The sequence below is a fragment of the Myotis brandtii genome, unplaced genomic scaffold (assembly GCF_000412655.1).
Source record: "Myotis brandtii unplaced genomic scaffold, ASM41265v1 scaffold51, whole genome shotgun sequence".
In the NCBI taxonomy this organism is placed as follows: Eukaryota; Metazoa; Chordata; class Mammalia; order Chiroptera; family Vespertilionidae; genus Myotis; species Myotis brandtii.
The window spans coordinates 3,262,915-3,272,482 of record NW_005369442.1 but is presented as its reverse complement, the minus strand read 5'-3'; the positions used below and the strand labels follow the sequence as shown (position 1 = coordinate 3,272,482).

Genomic DNA, 9,568 nt, shown 5'->3' with positions numbered 1-9,568 from the left:
CTAGGTTCTGTCTTCTGTTGTCTTGTTACATTTGTATTTATACCAGTTGATTTTAATCCTGTCAATTTCTATTCCAAAGGTTAGGGCATTGTTTCTTATCTCCATTCCAGGGAGTAAAGATTATGTAGCTTAAGTGTGATTGTTCTTAGTTAAAGTGATTAACTACCCGCCTGGCACTTAGTTAAGGGGTTTTATTCCCTCCCTAACTTCAGGGAAAAATTCCTACCTGGGGAAACAACCTTTCTCAGAGAGGTGACCTTGGTTAAAACACATAGCACCAAGAAGGGGAGCAAACATATTAAGAACAGTATGCCATATACGCCAGGTCCCTTGAAACATATGCTGTGCAGATGTTTCTTCTCTGCAGCGACTGTGTCAAGCAGCAAGAATGGACCGGCTCCCGGCAAACACTGAAGCGCTTAAAGGCCTTCGTTGCACACCATTCTGTCTTTGGGCCTCAGTGCTGGTATAGTGGCAGCTATAAGCATAATAGTAGCAAGAGTTCAGTAATGTTTGTGGACTGAATGCATGTAAACTGGGAGTGGCAGGAAAGTTTGACTTCACTGGGTAGGGAGTGTTTGAACAGATCCTGAAGGAGGGATTAGATTTGATTAAGAAGAGAAAACAAGGTAACAGAAGAGAAGACAGAGAAATAGAAGAAAGAAAAACCATTACACAGAAGCAGCGGTACAACTGTGGATTATTTGCCTGATGCATTATCATAGTCTACTCTTCTTAAAAACCTGTGCACTAGTCAGGATCCTTTTGGCTGCAGATTACAGAAGGCCAACTGGAAGGGTAGAGGTGCAAATGAGTCTTAGAGCTGTCCTAGATCCAGACTATAATGCCATAGGAATCCCTTTCTCCATATTTCTCCAGGCTACATGGCCTCCAGTAGCCCTCAGGAAAGGAGGGCTTTTCTCTCTCTCTCTCTCTCTCTAATGTTGAATAGAAAAATTCTAGGAAAGGATTCTGATTGGTCTGTTTGAGTCACAGGTCGGTTCCTGTGATGATTATTGAACACTAGAGGCCCGGTGCCGGCCGTGGGGGGGGGGGGGTGTTCCTTAGCCCAGCCTGTGCCCTCTTGCAGTCTGGGAGCCCTAGGGGGATGTCCGACTGCTGGCTTAGGCCCGCTCCAAGCTGTCAGTTGGACATCCTTAGTGCTGCTGCACTTGCTAGCCATGAGCCCAGCTTCTGGCTGAGTGACACTCCCTCTGTGGGAGCACACTGACCACCAGGGGTCAGCTCCTGCGTTGAGCATCTGCCCCCTGGTGGTCAGTGCGCATCATAGCGACCAGTCATTCCACAGTTTGGTCGATTTGCATATTAGCCCTTTATTATATAGGATTATATAGGATTGGCAGAGGATAGGGTACTTAAATTGGAGGTACCCACAAGAACCTCTGACTTGAGTTGGAGGAGTGTTACATTTCCCAAAAGAAGCAGAATGCTGTCACTAATGAAAGAGAGTACTGCATGGACAAAAATAATATCAACTCTACCAGTGGATTGATGCCCAGCAAGGAAAGGCATTTTATCATTAGGATGCACTACATAGAACGTATAGTACATTGGGTTCCCTGGGAAGAGAATTGCATGCTGCTTGGTTACTGGGGAGTGCTCTAGGATAAGCACCTGTGAAAGAACAAGGGACACAGGATCGAGCAGAGGTTGAACTGTGATGCTCTTGCAACCTAGGTGAAGCTTCAATTGATTCCACAAAGAGTTTTAAAGTTGGCTCTTCAGTGCCATCCTAAATTGTGGTAAGAGTAGGTTGACTGACCCTTCCTGTTTGTCCAGTAGAGAACAGGCACTTCACAAAAGAAGATACTCAAATAGCCAATACACATATGAAAAGGTTCTCAATAATAAAAAAAAAGCAAAAAAAAAAAAAAAGCATCTACTCAAAAAAAGAAAAAAGAAAAAGAAAAGGTTCTCAACTTCAATAGTCATCAGGAAAATGCAATATGTAAACCATAATGCAATACCACTGTATACCTAGCCAAATGGCTAAAATGAGAAAAACTAATGCCAATTGTTAGTAAGGATATGGAGAAAATGGAACTTCCATACATTTTTAACAGGATTATAAATTGGCACAAACTAAAACAATTTGGCATTGCCTACTGAAGCTTTGAATACATATACACTTTGACACAACAATTGCACTCCAAGGTACATACCCAACATAGATGTACATATGGTCACAATAAATGTCCAAGAATGGTCATAGCAGTTGGGCAGATTGTGTTTTTCCACACACAATCTCTCTTTTCTGCAACAATCTCTCTTTTCTTTCAGTTGTTAAAATGTTGGTAAACTTTAAAAAATATATATTTTTATTGATTTCAGAGAGGAAGGGTGGGAGATAGAAACATCAATGATGAGAGAGAATCATTGATAATTGCCTCCTGCATGCCCCCTACTGGGGATCGAGCCCACAACCTGGACATATGCCCTTGCCCGGAATTGAACCTGGGACCCTTCAGTCTGCAGGCTGATGCTCTATCCACTGAGCCAAACCGGTTAAGGCCGTGGTTGGCAAACTGCTTCTCACGAGCCACATGCGGCTCTTTGGCCCCTTGAGTGTGGATCTTCTTAAGTCTTAGGAGTACCCTAATTAAGTTAATAACAATGTACCTACCTATATAGTTTAAGTTTAAAAAATTTGGCTCTCAAAAGAAATTTCAATCATTGTACTGTTGATATTTGGCTCTGTTCACTAATGAGTTTGCCGACCACTGCATAATGTAACGTTGGGACACTTCACTAGGAGAGGGAGGATGTGTGTGTCCCCACTTTGAACCCAGGCAAGCTTGTGACTCACTTGTACCAAATAAAATGCTGTGGAAGTGATGCTGTGTGACTTACAAAGTCAAGCCAATGGAGGGTAGCAGAATATACCACCCCTAAGTAAGCCACTTTGATATTAAGATTCTTTTGAGCTAAAGGCATTTGAGAAAAAGGAAGATATAATAAAAGCTCTCCATCTTCTCTCTACTTGGCTAAATGCAGGACATAAATTTGTAAAAGTGTCCTGTCTCCTTTCTACCAAGAAGAAGGGCAGTAAATCACTAGAGCAACTCCAGACCTTATCAGCCCGGAGATGGCACCATAACAAACCTTGGTAAAACTGGCCCTTATCTCCCATTAGTTCTCCCATCTATTTACCTTCCCACAATTTGCCTTCCTAACACTTGAAGTTCTTTTTATTCGTCTTGTCACTTCTCTAAAAATTTATAGTTCTTTTGTTAAGATGTTATATAAGCCCAAGTTCTAATAATCCCTTGAGTTACTCATCATAGAGTGTCCCCATGTGTATGTGCTAATAAACTTCTGTTTGCTTTTCTCTTTTTAAATTTTATTGTATTAAAGTATAGTTAGAATACAATATCATGTTAGTTCTAGGTGTACAACATAGTGATTCTATATTTATATACCCTACAATGTAATTATCATGATAAGTCTAGTAATCATCTGTCACCATAAAAATTACTATATTATTGACTATATTCCCTGTGCTGTATATTACATTCCCATGATTTCTTTATTTTATAACAACTGGAATTTTGTATCTCTTATTCCCCTTCACTTTTTTTCACCTATCTACCCATCCCCCTCCCCTCTGGTTATCATCAGTTTGTTCTCTGTATCTATGAGTCTGTCTCTATTTTGTTCTTTTTTTTAAGATTCCACATGTAAGTGAAATCATACAGTATTTGTCTTTCTCTGTCTGACCTATTTCACTTAGCATAATACCCACTAGGTCCATCAATGTTGTCACAAATGGCAAGATTTCAGTCTTTTTTTTTTTTATCAATGAATAATATTCCATTCAGTCTAATATATATATCTATATTCCATATATCTCATATCTTCTTTATCTTTTCATCTATCAATAGATACCTAGGTTGATTCCATATCTTGGCTATTGTAAATAATGCTGCATGTTTTTCTCTTGTTAATCTGTGTGTGCCTTTTTGGTCAGCCTAATTTGCAGACCCCAACCAATGAATCTAAAGTGGGTAGAGGAAAAATATATTTTTTTTCTCCCCTACATCAGAAAAAGCCATGTAGCTTCTACCTCATTTTGGGGGACAGTCATGCTTGAAGCTTTGAGCCACCATGTAAGAAGGCAACTGTCCTGCGGCCGCCATGCTGGGAAGAAGCCAAACTCCGAGATGGTCCACATATAGGTGACCCAATTGGCAGTATTTAGTGTTAGAGTGCTCTCAGCTCAGGTGTCAGATATGTGCTGGCATCACCATCAATTAACTCCCCCACCCTTCACCCATCATTGAGTCTTTTCAGCCAGGGCCACGGCCCCAGGTCTCAGACCTCATTAGAGTAGAGATAAGCCATCTCCACAGTACCTTTTCCAAATTCCTGACTCATAAAATCTGTGAGCATGAGGAAATGGCTGTTCTTTTAGACCACTCTCTGTAATGGCCCAAACCTGAAAACAACAAAATGATCACTAATAGTACAATAGATAAATAGCAGCCTATTCATCCAAAGGATTATTCAATGGCAATGAGAACTACTGATACACACAGCAACATGATGAACTTCACAAATATAATGCTGAGCAAAAGAGGCACACCATATGATTTTATTTAAATAAATTCTCAAAGGACAAAACTTATCTCTAGTGCTAGAAATCAGGCTTGTGGTTTGCTTTGGTGGGAGGTAGTGACTGGGAGGGCACCTGAGGATGTTAGCAATGTTCTGTTTCTTCATGTCAGGCTGGTTCCATGGGCGTGTTCAATCTGTAAAAATTTATTGAGCTGTACATTTTTGATGTGTGCACTTTTCTGCTTTTAGGTTGTACTTCAATAAAAATTTTAAAAAGATGCTGGCCATGACCCACAGGTTGATTTCAAAATCCACAAAGGGACTGTGACTCACAATTCTATGTGAATGGTGCCCTGTAGAGTGGTACAGGGCATAGCTCATGGTGATACTGCCCCAGGCAGCCAGGTGGGTAGTTCAGGTCAGCTGCTCATGAATGAGCATCCCTCACACAAAGCATACTGCCTCCCAGAGCCACTGCCCTGCATACAAAGTTATGGGAAGACTAGACTTGCCCTTCAAATCAGTCTTGAATTGGAGTGTGATCCTAAAGAAGTAGGAATACCTTGACTTTATTAAGAACATAGACTTGGTTGGATATCTGATAGACTTGGGCTCTGAATGGTGTGCAGGTTCATTTCACCTGAATGAAATGTATCTTTAGCACCTACTCTATACCAGCACTTTATGTGTACAATCTCACGTATCATCCAAACAAACCTATGCAGTAACTTAATTCCTAGAACTGTCTCCAATTTGGAGATGTGGAAATTAAGGACAGGAGAGGTTAAATAACTTGCTGGAGTTCCCACAGTTAGGTTCATTTAGATAGTGTTTTTAAGTGTCTAAGGATAGAACCTGACATATTACTATATTGATTGAGTTGCCTGAATGCATGGGAAAACTTCAAATCGAAGGACTGAGAAGTATGGAACTAGTCAGCCAAAAGTGGAAGAGCTTACTGATGATGCTAAGGATTTCTGACCAAGAGCAGTCAGGTTAGGAATACATACATCTGGTTTGAGTTTCATCTCTCTTTTTCACTCATCTTTGACTCAGTTGAGTCATTTCAGTTTTTCTCTTTGTACTGTTGTTAGGTTTGTTTTCCTTCTACAGATCACTGTGTTTAGAGAAATGATTGTTAAGAGATCTTTGACTCTTCAGATCTTCGTTATGATTAACTTCTTTCTATCATTCAGATATCTGGTTAAAGGCCACCTCCCCAGAAAGCCCTTTTCTAATCACCCTGTCTAAAAGATCCTCCTTGTCACTCTCTGACTCCTTTTTTCTTTTTTAGTTTTCTTCTAAGTAATTATCAGTGCTTGAAACCATACTGTTTCTGTGTTTATTGACTGTTGCCCCCACAGATTTGTCTGTTTTGTTCACCCAATACCCCCAGTGCCTACAGTATGCCTAGAAGGAAAATATTATTGTTAGTATTGGAGAAGGAAGGAGGGAGGGAAGGAAAGGAGGGAGGAAGTGAAGAAGGGAGAAAGGGAGTTAGAGAGAGAAGGACAGAGGAAGGGAGACAGGAAGGAAGGAAGAGGAAGAGGAAGAAGGGGAATTGTATAAAGATACTTGAGGACTTTGAGATGGCATTTTGTGTTTAAGACTGTATTGGTAATACTAGCTGCTATAAGAAATAAACCACCCGAAATCTTAGTACCTTGATACAAAAAAAAAGGTTACTTCACTCTCAAAACAGTCTAATGTTGATGTTCCTGGTTGGGCAATTCTCCATCAAGAAGTTAGGAGATCCAGGCTCCTTCCATATAAAAATGTGGCTCCCAAGGTTGCTCTGGGAGTCATCTTCCTTCCTATCAGCTGGGAGGGTTCAAGGACACATAGGGGGATGAATGGGAGTTTTAATAGGCCAGGCCTGGAAATGGTACATGTCACTTTTGACCACATTCCCTTGGCACACCTAAGTGGCAGGTTGGGAAATATAGTCTAGTTGTATGCCTAGGAGGCGGAGAAAAGAGGTTTGATGAAAGGCTAGCCAATCTCTGTCATTGTGGTTAAATAATTTGGTCCCTGTCAGATACCTATAAATAAAGAGTTTACAGTAAAATAATTTACTACTGTATATTTATAAAATCTGGAAACCATTAAGTTTCAGAGAATTTCCAAAGTCTATCTTTACAGTAGGTCCTTGGGTTACGTCAGAGATCCATTCCTACGGTGCTGACATATCGCGATTTTCGCTGTAAGTCGGAACCCACCTACATAAGCACCTACGTCACTCACATGGAGCACATACACAGCAGTAATGAAGTGGAAGAGTAAAAAAATTTTAAAAGAAAGATAACAATTCCTGACCTTTACTTGTGGTAAATAAATAATAAAAAACATAAAGCACATATGTACATACATCAAAATGACAGAACTTTTTCTTTTTTAATAAATAAATGGGAGATGTCGACGTAACCACAAAATGACATATGTCAAATTTGAGGTAACCCGAGGACTGCCTGTATAATAAAAGCCTAAGCGACCATTATGGTGGAATGACCAGAACAACCGGTCACTACGATGCGCACTGACCGTCAGGGGGCAGACGCTCAATGCAGGAGTTGCCCCCTGGTGGTCCATGCACTCCCACAGGGGGAGCACCACTCAGCCAGAAGCTGGGCTCACACTGGTGAGTGCAGCAGCAGTGGCGGGAGCCTCTCCAGCCTCTGCGGCAGTGCTAAGGAGCAGCAAGCAGGCGGGCAGTAAGGAGCGAGGGATCCCGGACTGCGAGAGAGATGTCTGGCTGCTGGCTTAGGCCCTGTCCCCACAGTAAAAACCTGCAGAAGAGGCCAGCCGAGAGCCCCTTTCCCTCTTCCCCTCTGCCCGGGTTTATGTCTGTACAACAGCTGAACTATTTGCTACCTTCCTGAGTTTGTACTCAGTTGGAAATATGTGCATCATTAAAGTAAAAAATGAAGCCAAAGAGCACAACTTCAGAATGGGAGAAACAGCAGTCTTTGCAAGTACAAGAATTAAACTAAAATTCCAGCCTTATCATAAGGTAAGTTTTTTAAATCCTAAGAATTCTACTTTTCAATATTAAATGTACCATTTTTGGAAAAGCCACTCCTTTAGAATATTCTTGGTTACTATTTTCAAATTTCCTTTCTCACGGCCATTGCATATAGTACAAAGGAGATAAGGGACATTTGTGCTAAAATGCATTCCTGGTAAATCAGTACAATCTCTCTGGAACTTTGATGAGGGGTACATGGACAACATTTATCAAAATTATAGCACAAAATCACAACCTTTTGACTCAGAAATGTCACATCCAGGAATTTATATGATAAACATACTTACATATGCACTAATATATGAAATGGTTATTCTGCACCATAGTTTACAAAAAAGCAAAAAAGAATGGAAACAACCTAAATGTCAATAAATGTCTAGTTGAATAAATCACAGTACATGTGTGCAATGGAATACTATTCAATCAACAGAATGAATAAGGGAGCTAATATTTTAATGCATTGATATTTAATGATCTCTACGATATATTGATAAACCAAAAAGCCAAGTGCAGAACAGTGTGGAAAATATAGACAAAAGTCTACTTGTAGCCCTAACCGGTTTAGCTCAGTGGATAGAGCGTCAGCCTGTGGACTAAAGGGTCCCAGGTTCGATTCCGGTCAAGGGCATGTACCCTGGTTGGGGGCACATCCCCAGTAGGGGGTGTGCAGGAGGCAGCTGATCGATGTTTCTCTCTCATCGATGTTTCTAACTCTCTATCCCTCTCCCTTCCTCTCTGTGAAAAAATCAATAAAATATATATTTTTTAAAAAAGTCTACTTGTATGGAGGTGGGGGTTGGGATGTATATGTTTTTGCTTTATTGTATGAAAACTATCTCTAGAAGAACACAGAGAAACTTGTAAATTTGATTACTTTAGAGAACTGAGTAGCTGGTAAGATGGAGACCTTACTGTATGCTGTTTGTATCAATTGTGTGTTGAACTAGATAAAAAAATTTCAAATGATAAATTTTAATTGAAAAGATTGAGAATTAAGCCATAACAAAATAAGCATAATCCATAACAAAACAATAGGTTTTTAAAAAATAATAGGATTTGTTTTTCCATTAATGAAATAATAAATAACAAGAATTGTGGAGTTATATGTTGTTCCCTAACACCTGGACATTTTAAAGCTCTCTTTACAATAACATTGAATCAAAGAAAAATCCAGGAGAAGATTCAAGACCAAACTGCAAATTGTACAGGAGATAAATATTACGAAATTTCTAGATAGTTATATGGTCTCAAAGTGTCTCTCCACAGATTGCTTATTAGTTGCAAGGAGCAAAAGAGTATACATAGAAGAAACCGGAAGACACCTTGAGGGGATGATCAAACTCAACATCACCAATCAGAGGTAGACAGACATCTTGTGGTACCCTGAAAAGGACACAAATCTCTTACAGGAACGTAAACCAGATTCTAATCAAGGAGAAACCCAAATTCTAATAACTGACCTGTATTCTTTAAAAAATGTCAGTGTTATGAAAGGCTGACTGTTCCCCATTACAAGAGACTAAACAGACATAACATCTACATTCAGTATGTCTTCCTGGACTGGGCTTTGCACTAATGGGAAAATTAATATTACAAAGGATATTATTGGGACAATTCACAAAATTGAATTATGGATTGTAGATTAGATAAAAGTAATGTACCAAATGGCTCTATATGAAATATTGTTCTTCAGAAGTGCATGTAATTGTAGTAAGAGTAAAGGAATGTGTATGCAACTTACTCTCAAATGGTTGACAAAAAATAATCATGCATAATTATACATGCATATCTACACTAATAAAAGAGAAATGTGGTAATTAGCATACGACCGCTACCCTTCCCATTGGCTAATCAGCATATCCTTATGCAAATTAACTGTCAGCCAAGATGGCGGCCGGCAGCCATGCACTGAAGCGAACAGGGAGGCTTGCTTGCTCCAGTGACTGCGGACTCCAACGTTCCCCGCCT

The 9,568-nt window shown here is 40.0% G+C and overlaps 1 long non-coding RNA gene across 1 annotated transcript in view; it reads left to right on the top strand.

The window, feature by feature from the left end:
- LOC106727968 overlaps positions 1-9,568 on the top strand; it is a 16,007-nt gene that overhangs the window by 2,840 nt on the left and 3,599 nt on the right. Inside the window, exon 2 of the long non-coding RNA XR_001364198.1 lies at positions 622-629. This is a non-coding gene — a long non-coding RNA (uncharacterized LOC106727968). The remainder of the gene's footprint in view (positions 1-621; positions 630-9,568) is intronic.